The sequence below is a fragment of the Lithobates pipiens genome, unplaced genomic scaffold, assembly GCF_037356315.1.
Source record: "Lithobates pipiens isolate NorthernLeopardFrog02 unplaced genomic scaffold, aLitPip1_a1.2 Scaffold_1, whole genome shotgun sequence".
NCBI lineage: Eukaryota > Metazoa > Chordata > Amphibia > Anura > Ranidae > Lithobates > Lithobates pipiens.
The window spans coordinates 128153604-128177216 of record NW_027507685.1 but is presented as its reverse complement, the minus strand read 5'-3'; the positions used below and the strand labels follow the sequence as shown (position 1 = coordinate 128177216).

At 44.8% G+C, this 23613-nt stretch overlaps 1 protein-coding gene across 3 annotated transcripts in view; it reads left to right on the top strand.

Moving 5' to 3' along the window:
- Positions 1-3595: 3595 nt before the first annotated feature.
- Positions 3596-23613, top strand: part of LOC143974777 (catechol O-methyltransferase A-like) — a 47079-nt gene continuing 27061 nt past the window's right edge. For 2 of the 3 annotated variants that reach the window (XM_077476527.1, XM_077476511.1), the window contains exon 1: positions 3596-3760. The gene's annotated coding sequence lies outside the window, so the exon portion shown is untranslated. Of the gene's footprint in view, positions 3761-4460; positions 4598-23613 lie in introns of all 3 variants that reach the window. The other variant, XM_077476519.1, reaches the window with a different exon arrangement.

Below are 23613 nucleotides of genomic sequence, written 5' to 3'. Positions count from 1 at the left end.
ACGACTAAAAACAAATGTTTTTTTCATTGGGATTTTATGTGTAGACCAACACAAAGTGGCACATAATTGTGAAGTGGAAGGAAAATGATAAATATGTGAAAAGTGTGGTGTGCATTTGTATTCAGCCCCCCTGAAGCAATAAATTGTAGAACCACCTTTCGCTGCAATTACAAGTCTTTTTGGGGATGTCTCTACCAGCTTTGCACATCTAGACAGTCACATTTGTGTCCGTTCCTCTTTGCAAAAGAGCGCAAGCTCTGTCAGATTGGATAGAGAGCATCTATGAACAGCAATTTTCAAGTCTTGCCATATATTCTCAATTGGATTCAGGTTTTGACTTTGACTGGGCCATTCTAAGCCCTTGTACACACGGTCGGACATTTCAACAACCAAAATCCGTCGGATTTTGTCCGTCGGATTTTGTCCGTCGGATTTTGTCCGTCGGATTTTGTCCGTCGGATTTTGTCTGTCGGATCTTGTCCAAAACTGTTGCATACACACGGTCGGACAAAGTTGTCAAAAAATCCGATCTTTCAGAACGTGATGACGTAATTTTGTTACGATGGGACTACGTTCAGGCTAGTAGCCAATAGCTTTGATGTAGGAATTTGATCTGAACATGCGTGGCACTTTGTCCGATCAAAATTCTCTACACATGATCGGAGTATATCCTATCGGACCAGTTGGTCGTTAAATATTTCCAACATGTTGGAAAACTTGGTCCGACGGAATCAGTCCGATGCATATCACACACAGTCGGATTATCCGACAACACGGTCCGATAGGACACATTCCGACGGATTCTCCGACCGTGTGTACGGGGGCTAACACAACTATGCTTTGATCTAAACCATTCCATTGTAGCTCTAGCTGTATGTTTAGGGTCATTGTCCTGCGGGAAATGAACCTCTGCCCCAGTTTCAAGTCTTCTGCAGACTCTAAGCCCCTGTACACACGGTCGGAGATTTCCACAACCAAATCCGTCGGATTTTGCCCGTCGGATTTTGTCCGTCGGATCTTGTCCGAAAACTGTTGCATACACACGGTCGGACTAAGTTGTCGAAAAATCTGATCTTTCAGAACGTGATGACGTAATTTCGTTACGATGGGACTACGTTCAGGCTAGTAGCCAATAGCTTTGATGTAGGAATTTGATCTGAGCATGCGTGGCACTTGGTCCGATCAAAATTATCTACACATGATCGGAGTATGTCCGATCTAACCAGTTGATCGGGAAATATTTCCAACATGTTGGAAAATTGGGTCCGATGGAATCAGTCCGATGCATACCACACACAGTCAGATTATCCGACAACACGGTCCGATAGGACACATTCCGACGGATTCTCCGACACGACAAGGGCTTACAGGTTTTCTTCTAAGATTGTCCTGTATTTGGCTCCATCCATCTTCCAATCAACTTTAACCAGCTTCCCTCTCCCTGCTGAAGAAAAGCTTCCCCACAACATGATGCTGCTCACGAGGGGGGTGGTGTGTTCAGGGTGATGTGCAGTGTTAGTTTTCCGCCACACATAGCGCTTTGCTTTTAGGCCAAAAAGTTCATCTGACCAGAGCACCTTCTTCCACATGTTTGCTGTGTCCCCCACATGGCTTCTCACAAACTGCAAACGGGACTTCTTATGACTTTCTTCTTGCCTCTCTTCCATAAAGGCCAGATTTGTGGCGTGATCTTCTTGTCCGGCATGTCAGTTTAAGTGGACGGCCATGTCTTGGTAGGTTTGCAGTTGTGCCATACTCTTTCCATTTTCGGATGATGAATCGAACAGTGCTACGTAAGATGTTCAAAGCTTGGGATATTTTTTTTATAACCTAACCCTGCTTTAAACTTCTCCACAACTTTATCCCTGACCTGTCTGATGTGTTCCTTGGTCTTCATTATGCTGTTTGTTCACTAAGGTTCTCTAACAAACCTCTGAGGGCTTCACAGAACAGCTTTATTTATAGTGAGATTAAATTACACACAAGTGAACTCTGTTTACTAATTGGGTGACTTCTGAAGGCAATTGGATTTTGGTTAGGGGTGTCAGAGTAAAGGGGGCTGGATACAAAGGCATGCCACATTTTTCACATATTTTATTTGTAAAAAAGTTTAAAAACCCATATATCATTTTGCTTTCACATCACAATTATGTGCCACTTTGTGTTGGTCTATCACAAAATTCCAATAAATTGCATTTATGTTTTGGGTTAAAGGGGTTGTAAAGGTAAATGTTTTTTCACCTTAATGCATTCTATGCATTAAGGTGAAAAAACATCTCACACTGCCGGCGCCCCCAGTCCCCCCGTTTTACTTACCTGACCCCTCGAAAATCCCGCGCTCGCCCCCGCCGTCCTCTTCGCCGCTCAGCCTGGCCGCTGATTGGCTGGAGTGGATGGATTGAAAGCAGCGCAGCCATTGGCTCGCGCTGCTGTCAATCACATCCAATGACGCAGCGCGCCGGGGGCGGGGCCTTGTGATACAGCGAGCGGCTATAGCCGCCGGCTGTATCACGGGAGCGCGCCCGCAGGTGCTTCTCACCAATGCGAGGGAGCTCGCATGAACGTGAGAAGCACCTGTGGGAGGAAGCAGAGACAGCCGCCGAGGGACCCCAGAAGAGCAGGTTCGGGGCCACTCTGTGCAAAACGAGCTGCACAGTGGAGGTAAGTATGACATGTTTGTTATTTTAAAAAAATTAAAAATTTTACTTTTACAATCCCTTTAATTAATTTCAAGGGGTATGACTACTTTTTCAAGGCACTGTATGTATCTAATTTGGATATTGTGTTAACTGTCTTCATAGTTTTTACTTGTAATCAAGTAATCTCTTACTTGATCTTGAAAGCAGGCAGCAGCCATCAAGGATGTGGGCATCTCAAGCCCGCTCCTGTGTATTTCATGGTACTCGGTGCAGCTGGGTACCCAGCATGCACCTCACAATCTCACACCTAAGCAACAATGACACTGTGTGGCGCACTTTGTTAATTACAGGTTGCCTTAGCAACTGTGGCATTGGCTTTGTTATGGCAAACTCAACAGAGAACCCCGCGCCTAACTCTTCCCGATTGCGTCATTTCCTGTCTCAAAATACCGCGAGATTTCACGATTGGGCTACCTGAAGACTCCTGGCATAGATGACGCCAATATTCCAGGAGTCCAAGGGAATCGCCTGATGACATAATGGCACACGCGGCTGGGACCAGAAGTGCCCGCAAATTGCATTAAAATAAGGTATTTATCAAGAATTAAAAAAAAAAAGCGATAATATCCATTTTCCACTGTACTTTGGGCATTCTGATCAGGGGACGTTTAAAAAAATGGGTGAAACTGCTTTTATTCTTCCCCAGTTTATACAATTTGACTTTAACTTTGTAATAAAAATATGGCAACGCAAGCTTACAAAAATGTAAGTCCTATAAAAAAAAAAATGTAATCTCCAAATATGTGTGCACTGAAATTTCACCAAGCTTTCTATTTAAATGGAAGTCTGCTACTATTAAGAAATGATTGGGCTTGTAATCCCTGAGCTCTGCGTCTGCTGGGATATGTAGTTCCCCTGTAGCTGCAGAAATGCCATTCTTCTGCTGCGGTCTGTAATGGGCTGCACCCTGCTCGCAGTGCCTCTCTTGGAAGTCTAATATCCTACAGCCAGGAAGGAGGAGTGTTAGAGATTTGGCTCCTTCTCCTCCCACTGTAACATTGCACTCATCAGACTGCTGGGGACACCCAGGAGCCCAGAGGCAGGAGATTCCATACGGTTCAGTAAGTGGGACTTATTTATATACAAGTTTGTATGTTGCTGTTGAGTGTTGCCTGTTGTATCCTCATGGGTGTCAAACCAGCAAACTTTTCTATCCTATCTGCGCCGTTGTCTTGCTGTTAACTTTGTGATGTGACTTGTTTGTATTGTAAGCTTTGCCAGCATCTTATAGATGTAGCCTATACATGCAAATAACTAGATCAGATCTCTCTCATTGGATCCCAAATCTCAGAGCAGCTGCTACAAAAAGCACATTTGTCAGATTTCCCCTTCGGATCCAGTTACTACAATCCCACCATTCTACAAAAGCGACATATGTGGCCTTGTTGTGGATGAGACACTATCACAATTAGACTGTTGATCACGGAACTTTAATTAAATTTGTTTTATCAGCACCGATTAATGTTTTTCTGTCTAATCAATAAAACATTTTTGGATGGAAAAGGACAAGAAATTATTGCCAAGACCATTTAATTCTGGTCGGAGCTTTCTTATGTCTTTTTTTTTTTTTTCTATTTGTTACTTGCACCCTTTTATTGATGTACATTGCTGTGGTATATGTTGCTGCTTAATAAAGGGCATCAGCTACAAAAAAAATCTACTTGTGGCAGCAGCGAACAAACTAATGATTACATTTGAATTGAGATTGCATAACAGCTGCAATGTATATATGGGCATTAAAGCAATCTCTCCTCCACCCAGCCAAAGGTTCCCCCCCAAGCAGGATCATGTTTCAGAAAATGCGTACACCGATGACCAGAAGGAGGAGGTTAATGTATACGACTGCATTCACTGCTGCAAAGATATTTCCACATACGGAGTACATTGCATAATTTCCGGTAACTATGTGAGACTGTACAAATACCACATTCAAAAATCTCTGGAAATTGTCAGATGTGACAAAGAGGATTCTCACTACACAAAACACACAACTTTAGACCATGACATTATTAGTATTACTTTTATTATTATACAGGATTTTTTATAGCCCCAGCAGTTTGCGCAATGCTTTACAACGTGAGGGCAGACAGTACAGTTACAGTAAAATTTAATACAGGAGGAATCAGAGGGCCTAAACGATATCCCTATTCTCTAAAAATAATCTCTATACATCCACTATTCAAAGTGGTTGTAACGGCAAGTTTTTTGCATGGTGTATGTAGCAGCCCCTCCAAATACAAACCCGAGCCTCATCTCTATCCAGTGATGTACACGAGTGCCTCAGCCATCCGGGACTCTCCCTCTTGATTGGCTGAGACACAGCAGTGGTGCCATTGGCTCCCGTTGCTGTCAATCAAAGTCAGTTAGCTAATCAGGAGAGAAAGGGGTAGGGCCGAACCACCACTCAGTATCTGAGCAGGGAGCTGCGGCTAGGTTTGGGTGCCCCCACAGCAAGCTGCTTGCTGTGGGGGCACACAATAGGAGGGAGGTTCCAGGAGCACTGACCCGACAAGAGGAGGATCCAGGCTGCTCTGGGCAAAACCCTTACACAGGGCAGGTAAGTTTGACATTTTTGTTTTTTTAAGAAAAAAAAACAAGATTTTAGTATCACTTTAATGGTCCTGTAATCTATTTTTCATGAAATTGTTTCCTACTGTGTTTTTTTCCTGCCTTCTTATAACATTGTAGTTGAATTTCAAAGTCATTGCACGGATAAAGTCGCTGGCAAAAAATACGGATAAGATTGTAAACAGCATATCGGAAAAAAATTGCCGTGCTAAAATTGCAAAAAAAGTCCCGTAAATGTTACTGTAGCAAAGTCTTTAGCCTCTTCCAGTCTAATGAGGACCTCTAAGGCCAAAGATAGCTGACATCCTTCAATATGTAGTGGGTTGTGAGGCATAGTAGGTGCAAAGATAGTGAAAGTCATTGGGCGCCAGACACTTCTTGGATGTAAAAGAGGTTTATTTCTCTTAACAGTCCTCTGTATTTTTGGGGGAAAGAGGGTTAGGGCCAGGACACCCTTAAGTAGTTGTATATTCAATTGGCAGTCTCCGCGACTTCAATAGGACAGCTCTGCAGGGAAAGGTCCCAGCAAGGCGCCACATCTGCACATGCAGGAATGTTGTCTCCTATGGCATCTGTCTTTAACAGTTCCTAACTCAAACGTTACAGTTCCTTCAGCTTCACTACAACTGCTTCTTATAGTTCTTCAACAACTGAGCTCCCATTATCTCACTAATTCACTGACTCTGAATCCCTTTAGCTCCTCCAATCTTTGCGGTGGTATCTCCCTCAAGTGTCACCCACACTTCCCTGCTGGGTCCCTAGCTTGGCACTCCAGATACTTCTCAAGCTTCACCCCTGCTAACCGGCTCGGTCCCTGCTTTGACACACAAGGTCAGGGCCGGTGCACCCACTAGGCGGATTAGGCAGCCGCCTAGGGCGCACTGCCGCCTAGGGGCGCAGCCGACCCTTGCCTCCCCTTTCTTCCTCCTCTCCCACCCCCAAGCTCCCGGCAGAGCCACTGACAGGGGACCCGGAGAGCAAGGAGTTCAGTGCGGCGGGAGGGTGGTAGCCGAGCGCTGTGGTGTGCAGCTTCTCCCCTCTCCCTCCCAGGATTTCACAATGCTGGAGGGAGAGGGACGTCTGTGTAACAAGGCAGGGAGCCAATAGCGCTCCTCTTCTGAGTGGGAGGGCGTGACTGCTGAGTTGCTCCGCCTCCCACTAACTCCTTAGCCAATCGTATTGTCCAGCCCGCCACATTTGACCAGAAGATGTTGGTCAGAGCAGGGAGGGATGGAGAGGACCCGACATACCTGAGCATGGGGAAGGTATGAGATAAAACTTGTCCCAATGCTGGCTGCAGAAACGTATCAGTGTTCTCCTTCTCCTGTGCTGTGTTTAGGATATGCAGAGATCACACTGAGGGATGACTTCCCCTTGTCTTCTCAAGCTGCTTATCTGTGGTTTTATTTATTTACACTGAACACAGGACAGGAGAATGCTGATTAGACTTCTGCAAGACCTGCAATGACTGCTGTTTCTATAGCTATATGTGTCGATCCATGATTTGTTTGACCTTTTATTTATCTTTGAAGGAATTAGGTTGGTCAGGCTGGGAGCGTCTCAGACCTGTTAACCATTTACTGTCCTCCTGTGCTTGAGAAATGACTGTTAGTTTTTTTTGTTTTTTTGGCACATTGTTATATCTTGTAAACTCCTGTTTGTGCAGTGATCAATGTTTTTCCACACTGGTCACTGCTAGCCTAGGAAACGCTTGTACTATGTCCCCAGTCTCTGACCCTCTTCTGTACCCTGTCTGCAGTCTCTGACCCTCTCCTGTACCCTGTCCGCAGTCCCTGACCCTCTCCTGTACCCTGTCGGCAGTCTCTGACCCTCTTCTGTACCCTGTCGGCAGTCTCTGACCCTCTCCTGTACCCTGTCGGCAGTCCCTGACCCTCTCCTGTACCCTGTCGGCAGTCTCTGACCCTCTTCTGTACCCTGTCGGCAGTCTCTGACCCTCTTCTGTACCGCGTCGGCAGTCTCTGACCCTCTCCTGTACCCTGTCGGCAGTCTCTGACCCTCTCCTGTACCCTGTCGGCAGTCTCTGACCCTCTTCTGTACCCTGTCCGCAGTCTCTGACCCTCTTCTGTACCCTGTCCGCAGTCTCTGACCCTCTTCTGTACCCTGTCCGCAGTCTCTGACCCTCTTCTGTACCCTGTTGGCAGTCTCTGACCCTCTCCTGTACCCTGTCCGCAGTCTCTGACCCTCTCCTGTACTCTGTCGGCAGTCTCTGACCCTCTCCTGTAGCACGTTTTGCAGTCTTTGACCCTCTCCTGTACCCTGTCGGCAGTCTCTGACCCTCTCCTGTAGTATTTCTGCAATCAAGGGGGGCTATAGGTATGTTGGGTGGTGAGGGAAGAGGGCTGTGGGCGCAGTGGGTGGTAAAGCAAGAGAGGCTGCAGGCACAGTAGATGATGAAGAAAGGGGTCCCAGATGCAGTGGGTGGGGATGAAAGGCATGCCTAGGCACAAGTGATGGTTAAGGCGGGCCTGTAAAGAAAAATGTAATGTATAATTCAGGGCAAGGGGCTTCATAATCCAGAGCCCACCAAAATCTTCAGCACCAGGCCCATGATGCTCGTAATCCAGGCTGAGCAGTCGCACTTGCAATTGGCCCTGGTGTTCACAGTGAAATAATTAAAACTGACAGATTGTCACACAATACACACTGGGATCTGTGATCAAAGAGTGTGTTGTGCTATTATTTAATGACACTTCACAAAGCCATGCAGGGTATGTTTTTTTTTTTTTTTTTTTTTTGGGGGGGGGGGCGCAAGTAGCTGGTCTTGCCTAGGGTGCAAAATAGTCTAGCACCGGCCCTGCACAAGGTTGCTCTGCAAGCGTCACCTCTGCTGGCTGGGTCCCTGACTTGATCACTGCCTGAAGTTCCCTGATTCGCCACCGTGCCCATTCGGTGAGAATACTGCTCCTGTACTTGCTTCAGTTACTCACTGTGGTAAAGGAGGGTGGTCCCTTAGTGGCATCAGCTCATCTTCTACCTCCAACCACGACAGGTTCTTCAGCCAGCAGAACCAAGAAATAGTAATAAGATGGCGCAAAGATCAAACACCGTCCAAAAACCTCTATACTAACGGGGGGGGGGGGAAGGGAGGGAAGGGGGAAAGAAGAGGGGGGGGGAAGAAAATGGGATCAAGGGAAATAAAAATTATATATATATATATATATATATATATATATACACACACATGCACATATATATATGTACACATGCAAAAAAAATAAAAAATAAAAAAACACAGATAATGTCCACAAAGTTCCTTAAGTATGGTCCATAAAAGTTCAAACTCTTAACACCAGTGGCAGCAACTGTCTTGAGAGGAGAAGCACAACTCTCTAGGAAATATAATGTAGAAAAGACAAGAAGTGCGCCAAACTAAGTGTAGTATATAAGGTAGATTACATTTAATCTGATAAAATCACACAGCCAATTGGCTACTCACAAAAGGACATTGTAGTCAGGCATAAAATGTTAAAGGGGTTGTAAAGGTACAGTGGTGTGAAAAAGTGTTTGCCCCCTTCCTCATTTCCTGTTCCTTTGCATGTTTGTCACACTTAAGTGTTTCGGGAAAATCAAACCAATTTAAACAATAGTCAAGGACAACACAAGTAAACACAAAATGCAATTTGTAAATGAAGGTGTTTATTATTAAAGGTGAAAAAAAATCCAAACCATCATGGCCCTGTGTGAAAAAGTGATTGCCCCCCTTGTTAAAACATACTATAACTGTGGTTGTCCACACCTGAGTTCAATTTCTCTAGCCACACCCAGGCCTGATTATTGCCACACCTGTTCACAATCAAGGCATCACTTAAAAAGGAGCTGCTTGACACAGTAAGGTCCACCAGAAGATCCTTAAAAGCTACACATCATGCCGAGACCCAAAGAAATTCAGGAACAATTGAGAAAGAAAGTAATTGAGATCTATCAGTCTGGAAAGGGTTATAAAGCCATTTCCAAAGCTTTGGGAATCCAGCGAACCACAGTGAGAGCCATTATCCACAAATGGCGAAGACATGGAACAGTGGTGAACCTTCCCAGGAGTGTCCGGCCGCCCAAAATTACCCCAAGAGCGCAGTGACGACTCATCCAAGAGGTCACAAAAGATCCCACAACAACGTCCAAGGAACTGCAGGCCTCATTTGCCTCAGTTAAGGTCAGCGTTCATGCCTCCACCATCAGGAAAAGACTGGGCAAAAATGGCCTGCATGGCAGAGTTCCAAGGAGAAAACCACTGCTGAGCAAAAAGAACATCAAAGCTCGTCTCAATTTCTCCACAACACATCTTGATGATCCCCAAGACTTTTGGGACAACATTCTGTGGACCGATGAGACAAAAGTGGAACTCTTTGGAAGGTGTGTGTCCAAGTATATCTGGCGTAGAAGGAACACTGCATTTCATAAAAAGAACATTATACCAACAGTAAAATATGGTGGTGGTAGTGTGATGGTCTGGGGCTGTTTTGCTGCTTCAGGACCTGGAAGACTTGCCGTGATAAAAGGAACTATGAATTCTGCTGTCTACCAAGAGATCCTGAAGGAGAATGTCCGACCATCTGTTCGTGTACTCAAGCTGAAACGAACTTGGGTTCTGCAGCAGGACAATGATCCTAAACACACCAGCAAGTCCACCACCGAATGGCTGAAGAAAAACAAAATGAAGACTTTGGAGTGGCCTAGCCAAAGTCCTGACCTGAATCCTATTGAGATGTTGTGGTTTGACCTTAAAAAGGCCGTTCGTGCTCGAAAACCCTCTAATGTAACTGAATTAGGACAATTCTGCAAAGATGAGTGGGCCAAAATTCCTCCAGGACGCTGTAAAAGCCTCATTGCACGTTATCGCAAACGCTTGTTTGCAGTTGTTGCTGCTAAGGGTGGCCCAACCAGTTATTAGGTTTAGGGGGCAATCACTTTTTCACACAGGGCCATGATGGTTTGGATTTTTTTTCACCTTTAATAATAAACACCTTCATTTACAAATTGCATTTTGTGTTTACTTGTGTTGTCCTTGACTATTGTTTAAATTGGTTTGATGTTCCGAAACACTTAAGTGTGACAAACATGCAAAGGAACAGGAAATGAGGAAGGGGGCAAACACTTTTTCACACCACTGTAAATGTTTTTTCACCTTAATGCATTCTATGCATTAAGGTGAAAAAACATCTCACACTGCCGGCGCCCCCAGTCCCCCCGTTTTACTTACCTGACCCCCTCGAAAATCCTGCGCTCGCCCCCGCCGTCCTCTTCGCCGCTCAGCCTGGCCGCTGATTGGCTGGAGGGGATGGATTGAAAGCAGCGCAGCCATTGGCTCGCGCTGCTGTCAATCACATCCAATGACGCAGCGCGCCGGGGGGCGGGGCCTTGTGATACAGCGAGCGGCTATAGCCGCCGGCTGTATCACGGGAGCGCGCCCGCAGTGCTTCTCACCAATGCGAGGGAGCTCGCATTAACGTGAGAAGCACCTGCGGGAGGAAGCAGAGACAGCCGCCGAGGGACCCCAGAAGAGCAGGTTCGGGGCCACTCTGTGCAAAACAAGCTGCACAGTGGAGGTAAGTATGACATGTTTGTTATTTTAAAAAAATAAAAATTTTTACTTTACAACCCCTTTAAGGAGGGAGGGTAATCACAGCCACTTCTATCCGGAGGAGCAGAGATGATAAACAGCTGGAGCGGCCTAGGTTTTGTAGAAAACGCTGCCTCGTGGATGTCCAGATGATGGCAATAGGCAGTATCAGTGCCTTCTAACGTCCGGAGAGTCCGAGAACCCGGAACCGGAAGTGCGTTCCAGCGTGGAACGCAAGCTCCGTATACCGGAAGTGGCGTGTCGGCCAATCAGAAGACGCGTTTCACAATATCCATTGTTTCCTCAGTTCTAAAGGCCAGAGCAGCAGGGGAAGCATTTATATAGAGAGCAGGATTGTTTCACACAGCAGATTGATAAATAGACATAATTGCATGGCAAATGAGCTGAATTAATAGCCAGAATACAAAATAGGGATTAGATAGAAAAAATTATTAAAAGAAAAAATGAATAGAAGGGGAAACAGATTCAATTGAAATGAACAAACAGGGAATAGGTAAAAAATATAGAATGTAAAAAAATAATGTAAAAAATAATAATAATGAGAAATGATAGAAATAATAATAATAATAAAGATAATAATAAAGAAGAAAAAATAATAATAAAAAAAAAATGAATGAAAAGAGTATGTATAAAAAAATATATATATATGAAAAAAAATATATATATATAAAATAAAATAAAAAATACATATAATATATATAAAAAAATATGAAAATGTCTATTTATCAATCTGCTGTGTGAAACAATCCTGCTCTCTATATAAATGCTTCCCCTGCTGCTCTGGCCTTTAGAACTGAGGAAACAATGGATATTGTGAAACGCGTCTTCTGATTGGCCGACACGCCACTTCCGGTATACGGAGCTTGCGTTCCACGCTGGAACGCACTTCCGGTTCCGGGTTCTCAGACTCTCCGGACGTTAGAAGGCACTGATACTGCCTATTGCCATCATCTGGACATCCACGAGGCAGCGTTTTCTACAAAACCTAGGCTGCTACACCGCAGCCTCTGCTGCTGAACATCTTGAATGGCCGTTCCAGCTGTTTATCATCTCTGCTCCTCCGGATAGAAGTGGCTGTGATTACCCTCCCTCCTTAACATTTTATGCCTGACTACAATGTCCTTTTGTGAGTAGCCAATTGGCTGTGTGATTTTATCAGATTAAATGTAATCTACCTTATATACTACACTTAGTTTGGCGCACTTCTTAGCCAGCAGAACCGTCACTTATAGTTGGACTGCAAGCCGCAGTCCCAACCCTGTGCTGCCCTCTTAATTCTGGATAGGCCCTCACACAGTCTGGTAGCCAGATGCCCTGGTATAGGCCCAATCTCTGGCCTAGCAGCCCGGGCGTATGACACACATCCACTCAGACAGCTGCCCAGATTGCACAGAACGTAGATCACCTGACTCCATCCAAATATATAGGTGCTCCTAGCAGGCCAAGGGATTAAAGAAAACCCCTGCCCATTGGCTGAGATGCCCCATATACCCATAACCTGACCTTGGGTTGCCCTTCTCGTATCTAGTACCCAGCCACCTAGTGGTAGAAGAGAAAAGTGCAACAAAGCCAAACTTAGGGAGACATCAATGGATCTCTATCAATCAATCAGGATAACTACTCCTGGCAAGTAAATTTGTGAGGAGCTCCCTGCCTAAGATACAGGGTGCTACATTACAGTCCAATTAGAAGTGATCTAGTCGAATTGTGAAACTAGTGGATCTCTCCAAGGAGAATGTGAGGGATTAAGTGTTCCATATATATGGAAAAAAAAACAGATGACATGATCTTTCACTAAACACGTTGGGTGGAGTCCATGCTCGTCGCATTACCAGGCCTGCTGATCCCACAAGGCTGTCAGTTTGAATCCTGGGACAGATATACATTGCATATTTGCTTGTTTTTAACTGCCTCTATGTAAGTAGTTATCTTTTTATTGCTAATAAATTTTACGGTTTCAAACTATGGGAGTTTCATTCATTCATTCATCTTACATGGATGATTTGTCGGTGAACCATCAATTATTCCCTATATGAGTGTTCCCACTGGACATCAAAGAAAAGCTGTAGAGGCAGGGGCGGTCAGCCCATTAGGGGCACATGGGCGCTGCCCCCCTAGTTTGCATGCGAGAATATTACAGCCGCTTGCTGTATGGTGCTACGTAACCACAAGTTGTCTTTTTTTTTTGTTGAGAATTTAGACTTTTCTAGCTCTTCATGTCTGCAGGCTCTGCCGTGTCAATGTAATACTCATATGTGCAGTGCTGAAGTTCTATCAAAGAACCCTGCAGCACCCTAAAGTAGGTTTTGGGGTGTAGAGACAGAAATGTAGGTTCCTTAGGGAAAGTTCACACTTAAATCTGTTTGTTTTTCTTGTGCTCAGTGAGATCACCAACCCTCTGCACTTTATTTTATCGATTAGAGTACAAATAATAAAGTTTATTGTACTACCACGCCCTTCCCCTGATCGCTCAGAATCCTCTTGCTGAGGAACAAGGAGCGAGAGATGACAAATTTCTTTCAAAGGACCAGGAAGAGGCAGAAGTCTCCCCTTCCGAAGAACCTGATACGGAAGTATCAGGTTCGCAGGAAAAATTGTTGGTACAGTCTCTCACTGAATTGGTCCGCTCCACATTTTTACTGCCAATAATGCAGTCAGTCAATGAGCCCACTTCTGGTTTAGGTTCACTAAATCCTCCCCAATCTGTTCATTCTTTTCCTATCCATTCATGGCTAAGGAAGCTAATGTATTCCGAGTGGGAGCACCCAGATAAACAGTTTTTTCCTCCAAAAAAGTTTTCAATACTTTATCCTATGGAGGAAGGTCCTATTGACATTGCTATATCCTCTGTAAATAAAAACCTGACTTGTCCAGTAGACAATGCTCATATGCTAAAGGATCCAACCGATAAGAAGTTGGAGTTCCTTTTTAAAAACTATATTTTGCTTGCAGGTTCAGTCGTTCAACCTGCGCTGGCAGCGATCAGAGTATCTCAGTCCTTAAAGGACCAGTTTATCAAAGTTATCCCTGATCAGCAGGCCCATGATTTGTCAGGGATATCAGATGCATTGTGTTTTACAATAGACGCTATGAAAGATTCTATTCTCCAGGCCTCACCGCTCATGCTAGGGCTGGTACATGTGCATAGAATCCTATGGTTGAAAAATTGGTCAGCCGAAGCGCCATGCAAAAAAGCTCTTGGCCAGTTTCCCTTTTCATGGTGAACGGTTGTTTGGAGACAATCTGGATAAGTATATCCAAAGACTTTCTAATGGGAAAAGTTCCTTTTTACCGGTTAAGAAGAAGTTTAAGCATTTTTCTTTTAAACGTGCTTCCTCTCCAGTGCCAGGGGGCATCAGCCTCCAGGCAGTCACGATGGCCTCCACCGTCCGGTTCATGAGGTAAACCTCAGGGTCAGTCCCAAGGCCAAAAAAGAATCTGGGGAAAAAACCCACTTTCCATTTCAAATTCATTTTTAAACTCAAATTCAGATAATTCATTTTGTTATAATTTATTTCCGATATGTTGAAATTAGTTAATATTGTGATTGAAATTTGGATACATCTGAAATATTTTTAGAGAATTTTGTTTTGTAACAAAATGAATGGCACACATGTAGTCGCAGATTCCTCATTGTCTTGGGGACATTTGTTTTCCATGGACCTTATGAACACTGTTGATAAGTTTGATACAGTTGTGAACTTGATTCACTTTTAGGTCCCTTGCTGAAGGAGCAGCCTGCTCAGTGAGGCATCTCTACACTGATCCCCGCTGAGCAGGCAGGTGACAGGTCCATCTCCGCTCCGCTATGCAGATTGGACATAGACACAGCCTGCTCTTCTCTATGGAAAAAACACATGAAACCCCCATTGATGGATTAGAGTGTGTATACAGACACATATAGGCTTATTGGGTTCATCAAATAAGCCTATACATGTCTGTATATAAACTGTAATCCATTTAAATGTATATACACTGCTGTACTCTTTTGGCTTTGATGACTTAAGTTTTCTTATTCAATATATGCTTTTGTAATAAACTTCTATTTTTTGATACAATTTATTGTTTCTGGTCAATTTCAAAGTCCCACCCATCGTTGGGGGTTTCTTGTGCTTTTTCTACAAATCGGATGTGGTGACCTTTAACAAATGATCCCACAGGTCTTGGAATGACTTCCATTTCCATCCGACTGTCGTCCGGTCCGATCTGCTGGACAGGTGGGTAACCTAGTGGGCTGGATTGGATGCCAGCGGGCGTCAGCAGACACATGTCCACTGAGATCCACTGCTCAGTAGAGAGCTATGGATGGTCTGATTGGGTCCGCTTGAAAAACTGACAGGCGGACCTGATCGTCTTCAGTTTGAAAGGGGCCCTATTGTTAGTACACAGAATTATGTTTATTTTTACATGATTTTGTATGTATGTTTAACACAGCATGTTGTTTTTTTTTTTTAATTTTAGGTGTTGATTTGTAGATTTGAATTTGCACTTGCTTGCAGCACGATTTTTTATTTTGTTTTTGTGTGTGCAACATTATCTTATCTCAGAGCATTGATTCCTGTGTCTGGCCTAGTGCCTTTTCCTGGCACCCCCATTGTGGGACACCCAAACATCCTTCTGCAAAGAGAGTAGTCACCGTGGACCCTAGTGAACAACTTCTTCTAAGAGCCTAATGTTTGAAGGATCCCGCTGGACCTGGCTATGTTAGATTTTGGGACAGGAAACTGCCTGTCACCTGTTGACCATAGTAACTACCGTATATACTCGAGTATAAGCCGAGATTTTCAGCCTCTTTTTTGAGGCTGAAAGTGCCCCCTCGGCTTATACTCGAGTCACCGCTGTCTGACTGCTCGATCAGCGTATCGAGCAGACAGACGGCGGACATTAAAATTCAAAAGCCGCGCCTCCTTCTCCGCCTCCGCCTGTGATAGGCGGAACACTGAATTTCCCAGCAGTCAGTGTTCCGCCTATCACGGACATCCGTTCATTCTCATACTACGGACGAGTATGAGAGGATGTCCGTGATAGGCGGAACACAGGCTGCTGGGAAATTGAGTGTTCCGCCTATCACAGGCGGAGGACGGAGGCGCGGCTTTTGAATTGTAGAATGGCCGCCGAGAAGAGCGGCGATCCATCGGCATGACACGGGACGGAGGAGGCACGGAACGGAGGAGGCACGGGACAGAGGAGGCACGGGACAGAGGAGGCACGGGACAGAGGAGGCACGGGACAGAGGAGGCACGGGACAGAGGAGGCACGGGACAGAGGAGGCTCGGGACGACGGCGGCTCGGGACGGAGGCTTGGGACACAGGTAGGCTGGACACACACACAAGGCTGCACGGACACACACACACACACACACACACACACACACACACACACACACACACACACACACACACACACACACAGGGATGGATGGATGGATGGATACACACACACACACACACACACACACAGGGATGGATGGATGGATGGATGGATACACACACACACACACACACAGGGATGGATGGATGGATGGATGGATACACACACACACACACACACAGGGATGGATGGATGGATGAATACACACACACACACACACACACACACACACACACACACAGGGATGGATGGATGGATGGATACACACACAGGGATGGATGGACGGACACACACACAGGGATGGATGGATGGATGGATGGATGGACACACACACAGGGATGGATGGACGGACACACACACAGGGATGGACGGACACACAGGGATGGACAGCCATGTCTCACCCTCGGCTTATACACGAGTCAATAAGTTTTCCAGTTTTTTGGGGGTAAATTGGGGGCCTCGGCTTATATTCGGGTCGGCCTATACTCGAGTATATACGGTAACCTGGATCCTCGCTGGAAGGGTTCCCAACATGATCACTTTCAGGTGTGTTTTCATCAAACAGAAAGTTACCCCCTTCTCCTAACTTGCAGGAGCAGTGGGCATTAGGGAAACCTCCGTCCGGGACACCTGCCTTTCTCCCATCTCTTCTTGGTCTACCTCAGTCCCCTTTTTCACTCTTTCAGGTCTATTTCTGAGTAGGCTAATGTATTTGTCTATTGATCAGAGGGCTGATAAGGATTATTCTCCCTACAGCATAAAGACTCCAACCTTTGAATCACAAATCCCGATACAACAAATCGGTGGCCGTATATAGTGGAAATACCCATTTCCCCTTTTGAGTAGGCTGTCAGTGTCTCTATTGATGAGTATTTCCCCCAACTTTTTTAGTAATTCATAACTGTTGAAATAGGACCTTTTGTGTCTGAGATGACGGATTACTGATGGACGACACTTCCTTGCAGCCTGAGCGGCTCACATACACACCATGCTCTGGATTCACTTTGAGCTTTGGGAATACTGAGATCGACCCATACTCTATGGATATTGGAAGCCAACTGATATGGTTCCTTAGATGAGTAATGTGTCTCCTATAGACCTGGGCAGGACATTTGACAAAAATAAATGGCACATTAGAACTCCTTTCTCCCTCCTGTGGACTTTCTCCCCAACGGTCCCTGGGTCAGACTTTTGCAAGGTCCCCTGTTTGATAATATGTGGTCTTCATGAAGTAGACTTTAGTTCATAAAATGTGTTAAGAAAATTTGATCCGCCTGTGGGAGGGGCCTACTCTGCACGTGGGGGTACCTTTGACATGGAGCATGCTCAATAAAGCCCAAGACCAGGCAGAGACTGCGGTAATGTGAGCAATTTAACATTAGGCAGTTCCCTGACTTAGAGATGATCCTTCACTGTGTGCAGTAGTTAAAGTACAAAGCTCCTCTGAAAAGTGACTTGTCCCATGTCACTACACACTGTAACTTGTTTGTTGCATTAGGAGCGACGTGCTGAACCTGCGCCCACTCCACCAGTCCAGTGTACTTCTGTTACCTCACTCCCAATAACAGAATGGGGTCCCGCTAAGCACATAGCGTGGACCCCATGCATGCTCTCACTTAACTCCTTTGCTCACGTAACTCGTGACCAGGCCATGAATCTCTGCAATGTGAGTTCGGATCCAGTACTGAACACTGACTCCTAGGGAGGGAGCCAGGAAACCAAAATTAAACTGTATGGGGTCCCCCCAAAATCCATACCAGACCCTTATCCGAGCATAAAACCTGACAGGGAAAGGGGGGGGCGAATGGGGGCCCCCCCTTTCTGAACTATACCAGGCCACATTGGGGGGGTTACTTTGTGGCTGGGCGGCTGCTATTTAAGAAATTCTCCAATAGAGGAGCAGGCAGTCAGCAGGGAGACCTGAGGCTTCTTTTTTTCGGGTTTGACCGTGCGGTGGGTGGTGTTATTGACGCTAGGTCTTCATTGGAGGACATTGTTTTTTATTTTTTAATAAATGACTTGTCAAAAACTTGTGTGCTGTCCCTATTACGTTTTACACTTTTTGGTGAATCTGTAGGGGTACCCCATACTCATTCACACAGAGGGGGGCTGGGATCTTGTTGAAGGAGGCTTCCCGATTCCGATAAGCCCCCATCCGCAGACAACCACAGCCCAGGTTTTTGGGAAAGAGGCCCTCAACATGGGGACAAAGTGCTTTGGGTCGGGGGGGCAGGCATGTGGCCTGATATGGTTCAGTGGGGGGGGCTCGCCCCCCCCTTTCCTGGCCTGTCAGGCTGCATGCTCGGGTAAGGGTCTGGTATGGATTTGGGGGGGGGGGGGGTGGGCAACAGTTTTTTTTTTTTTTTTGGAATAGGGTTCCTCTTAAAATCATTTATAGACCTGAAGGGCCTGGTATGGTTTGGAGGAGGGAATCCCACACTTTTTTTATTTTTTTCCTTTAGAATTTTCTATTGCTGGCATTCTTTTGTTTTATATTTTGGTTCTCAGCAGGGTAGCCCGCTCTTTAACAACCAGCTATTCTTAACACAGAATTCAAATTAGTTGATCATTTTTTGACTGATTCGAATCGTTCCAAAAATTTGGAATTTGTTATAAAACAAATAAACAAAACTAAATGAACGAAATACAATTTTTACAATTTTATTCTGAAATTTGGATAAATCTATTTGGCCGAGTAACCAAAAATTTGTCCAAATTTACATTCGAGTTGCACATTTCACTACTTCTCACCCTGTAGTCCATTACAGACCCTGGTTCTTTAGTTATGCCAGAATTAACATGCGCCTCTTTGAATAACTTCAGGCCAGGTTCAAAACTGTTAAAGCTATTTTTACTAAACCGGTTTCAGCATATAGTTTAATATGAACAACGTCTTTGCACTAATCCTAACTATTGTGGTTTGGCTGCCCAGGCATACCTCTGTGAAGTGAGTCCATTTAGGCATTGTCCATGACTTGGATCTCTCCGAAAGCCCTGCTGTCTTCGGCAGCAGACCCAATTCCATGAAAAGAACCAACCAGTACAGGAAAAAAACCTGGATCTTGGCCTCCCCCTTTTTATAGCACAGGTGGGCTGGCTAAGATCAAAAGCCTGGGAACTGAGCTTGCAATGGTTAACCCTATCCCAGCCTAGTCCAGCTACTTTCTCACTACTGTAGTAACTATAATTTCAACCTGCCTGCACGCCTAGTGGATGAGTGTGGAGCGTTTAGCTGCCTGTGACCCCCGCAAGGGGGAGGGGACTTTTCTGCCGCCCGTGCCCCAGAGGGTGGATTGTTTGTCGCCCCCCCCCAAAAAAACAAAAACAAATAATAATAAATGAATATAGGATGGACTTGTGTCTTTTTTCAACCTCGCTTACTATGCAACTATGTAACTATGTTATAAATAAATGTAAACTAAATACACAAATAAAAATAATCATAAATAAATACAATGTAATAATAAATAGCCCTAACCCTTAAAAAAAAAAATATATATATATATATATATATTGTGGCAGCAGGCAGGTAAAGTCACCTGGTTGTATCCAGGATGGGAAATATGTGTGCCCTAGATTCAGGCTTTATGCAGACTTGTACAACTAGAGGGGCAGAGTTAATGAGCCCAGCTGAAGTAAGTGGGCTCATTAAGACCTCTACAAAAACCCCAGCATGCTTAGGGAGATGGAACCAGTTTTGTGTTGTTTAGACTGGGGAGTGTGACACCTGTTCTGTGCGGTGAGTTAACGCCTGTGTGGCAAACCTCTACAACAGAGACAGGGACTGGTGCAGCACAAGGCTGCACTCAGTTGTTAGACAGGGAATCTAAGTGTGTAATTAGAGGTCAAGCTGACCAGGATTTATTTTCATGTTTTATTTTTGTTTGGCTGTTATATGTTTCACTGCATGTAGCATAAATAAACCGCATCTTTTGTTTTTTTGCACCTACAACGCTGTCTGCTGTGCCTGATTTTGTGTTGTGAACCCATCCAGGGGGTCACACACACCCGCTGCCGAGCTAACCCCTCACAGTTGGTGGAGAATTTTGGCAGTTTTTTTTTATTTTTTTGTTAAGGCCAGCATGGAGGAGATACTGAGACAGCTGGCTCTAGCAAATGCAAATCAGCAGCAAACAAATGCGGGTTTACAAAAGAGCCTTGCAGCCCAGCAGCAGACAAATGCAACTTTGCAGCAGAGTCTGGAAGCTCAGCAGAAGGCTCACCAGCAGAGTCTGGAAGCTCAGCAACAAGCCCAGCAGCAATCTGAAGCCCGCTTTATAGACCTGTTGCAGAAGCAAGAGCAGAGTTTTCAACAGCAAATAGAGACATTAATACAGCAACGTCCGCAGACCAATGAAGCAAGTGGTTACAATAATACCGCATCCTTTGGTGTGAGCCATTTACTGACAAAAATTACTGGAGAGGATGATCCGGAGGTGTTTTTGACCACATTTGAAAGGACTGCTGAAAGGGAAAAGTGGCCTAAGGAGCAATGGGCTGGACTGGTGGCCCCTCTGTTAACTGGGGAATCGCAGAAAGCTTATTATGACCTAGAGCCTGACCAAGCAAAAGACTATGTGGTGCTAAAAACAGAAATATTGGCATGGCTGGGTGTTACCCTGGCCGTCCGGGCTCAGCGTGTGCATAATTGGACTTTTCAGGTTGGAAAACCACCCAGGTCTCAAATGTATGATCTCATTCACCTGAGCAGGAAGTGGCTGCAGCCAGAGATTTTGACCGCACCAAACATTGTGGAACGTGTTGTTATGGATCGTTTCCTGAGAGCTCTTCCTACTGCCATCCAAAAATGGGTAAGCCGTGGAGATCCAGAAAATGCAGATAAACTTGTGGATCTGGTTGAGAGGTACTTGGCTACAGAGAACCTGACCACCTCTTCCAGGGACTCACGGACTTTCCACCCTAAGACCAGATCATTCCCAGTGGCGGGTAAGATGACTCCAAGGGGTGAGGGTGGAGAGAGTGGGAGTTCTACCTAAGGTCTGGCGGGAGCAGCCCGGGAAGCCCAGGCTGCAAGAGGCAGCGAAAAAGATTATTTGCTACCGCTGCCGCCAAGAGGGACATATTGCAGCCAATTGCCCAGTTGTGGATGAGCCTATGCAATGTAACTTCTAAGGGAGAGACATCAGTCGCTGTTTGCGACAGTTGCATGCACTGCCATTCGGGGACCTGAGAAACATTTATGTAAAATGTGTATTAATGGTAGAAATGTTGATGTGTTCCTGGATTCAGGTAGCCTGGTAACATTGATAAAAGCTGAATTAGTTACTACAAAGTTCTCTGGGAAGAACAAGGTGGCTGTTATTTGTGTGCATGGGGACACCCGAGAGTATCCTGTAACTTCAGTGTTTTTTGAGACTCCCAAAGGTAACCTCTCTCATCAGGTGGGGTTAGTGTCTCACTTACCACATGATGCTATTGTGGGAAGGGATTTTCCAAAGTTCTGGGAACTCTGGGATTGTCCTGAGCCCCCCACTGGTGCCCCTATAAACCAGGAAGATGACCAGAATTCCTCTGGGAGTGGTGAGGACTCTCCTGAATTTCCCTTGTCGGTATTGGCGGGGGAAACTCGAGAAACTGGGGAGGAGCCAACATCCTCAGATGAAAACATGCAGTCTGTGGAGTTTTCGGATCTTGAGGTTCACAGGGAAAATTTTGCCACAGAACAGTTAAAAGACCCCACCCTAATAAAGGCACAGGAAAATGTGGTGAAAATAGATGGCGAGTTAGTGAACCCAGATAAGACTTGCACTTATCCTTACTTCACTATGGAAAGGGACCTGCTGTATCGAGTGGCTCAAAGGGCAGAAGAAACCATTGAGCAACTTGTAGTGCCCAAACCTTACAGGAAGTTGGTGTTAGAATTGGCCCATGGGCACATTCTGGGAGGTCATCTGGGGGCCGAGAAAACCAGAGAGAGGGTACTGCAGAGATTCTATTGGCCTGGGGTCATGAAGGAAACAGAAAATTATTGTTCCTCCTGCCCTGTGTGTCAGAAGTCGGCACCTATGCCACATTTCCGTAACCCGCTGGTACCTCTTCCTATCATTGAGGTCCCCTTTGAGAGGATCGCAATGGATTTGGTAGGTCCGATAATGAAGTCTGCTAGGGGGCATCAGTACATTTTGGTTATATTGGACTATGCCACCCGTTATCCGGAAGCAAATCCTCTTCGAAATACCTCGGCCAAAACCATAGCCAAAGAGCTATCTCTTGTTTTTAGCCGCGTGGGTATTTGTAAGGAACTGCTTATGGACCAAGGTACACCCTTTATGTCCAGGGTTATGAAAGAATTATGCAAGTTGTACAAAGTGACACAATTGCGTACATCTGTGTATCACCCCCAAACAGATGGGTTGGTTGAAAGATTCAACAAAACCCTAAAACAAATGTTAAAGAAGGTGGTGGATAGAGATGGAAAGAATTGGGACTGTCTAATACCCTATCTGATGTTTGCCATTAGGGAGGTACCCCAATCCTCTACGGGTTTCTCACCCTTCGAGTTGCTCTATGGGAGACACCCAAGAGGGCTGCTGGATATCGCCAAGGAAACTTGGGAAAATGAGAGTTCTACAACAGAGACAGGGACTGGTGCAGCACAAGGCTGCACTCAATTGTTAGACAGGGAATCTAAGTGTGTAATTAGAGGTCAAGCTGACCAGGATTTATTTTCATGTTTTATTTTTGTTTGGCTGTTATATGTTTCACTGCATGTAGCATAAATAAACCGCATCTTTTGTTTTTTTGCACTTACAACGCTGTCTGCTGTGCCTAATTTTGTGTTGTGAACCCATCCAGGGGGTCACACACACCCGCTGCCGAGCTAACCCCTCACAATATATATATATATATATATATATATATATATATATATATATATATATATATATATTATATACACCGAACACAAAATAAATAACACAATTATTATTAATAATAATACTAATAATAATAATGAAGATAATAATACATGAATTATTTATTATTACATATTTTTTATTTATGATCATTTTCAGTTATTTGTGTATTTATTTAAAAAAAATATATATTCATATATTATAATTTATTCATTTTTTTGCATTTTTTTCATTTGAGCAGAAAATCATGCGAAAGCGCACAAAAATGCGCAAATTGCGCTTTCCCATTAATTTCTATGGAAATAAAAATGTGCAAATCTGCCCAATTTTAAGCTACAAAAATAGCTCCAGAACTTTTTTGAGCTTCAGGCATTTGGCTTCAGATAACTTGGAGTGGAGATGTGAACCAACTCCATAGAAAATAATTATTTTTTTTTCTCCAGCATTGTGAAGCTTCGAGCTTTAAGCCTCAAAACACTGAGGTGTGAATGGGGCCTTATA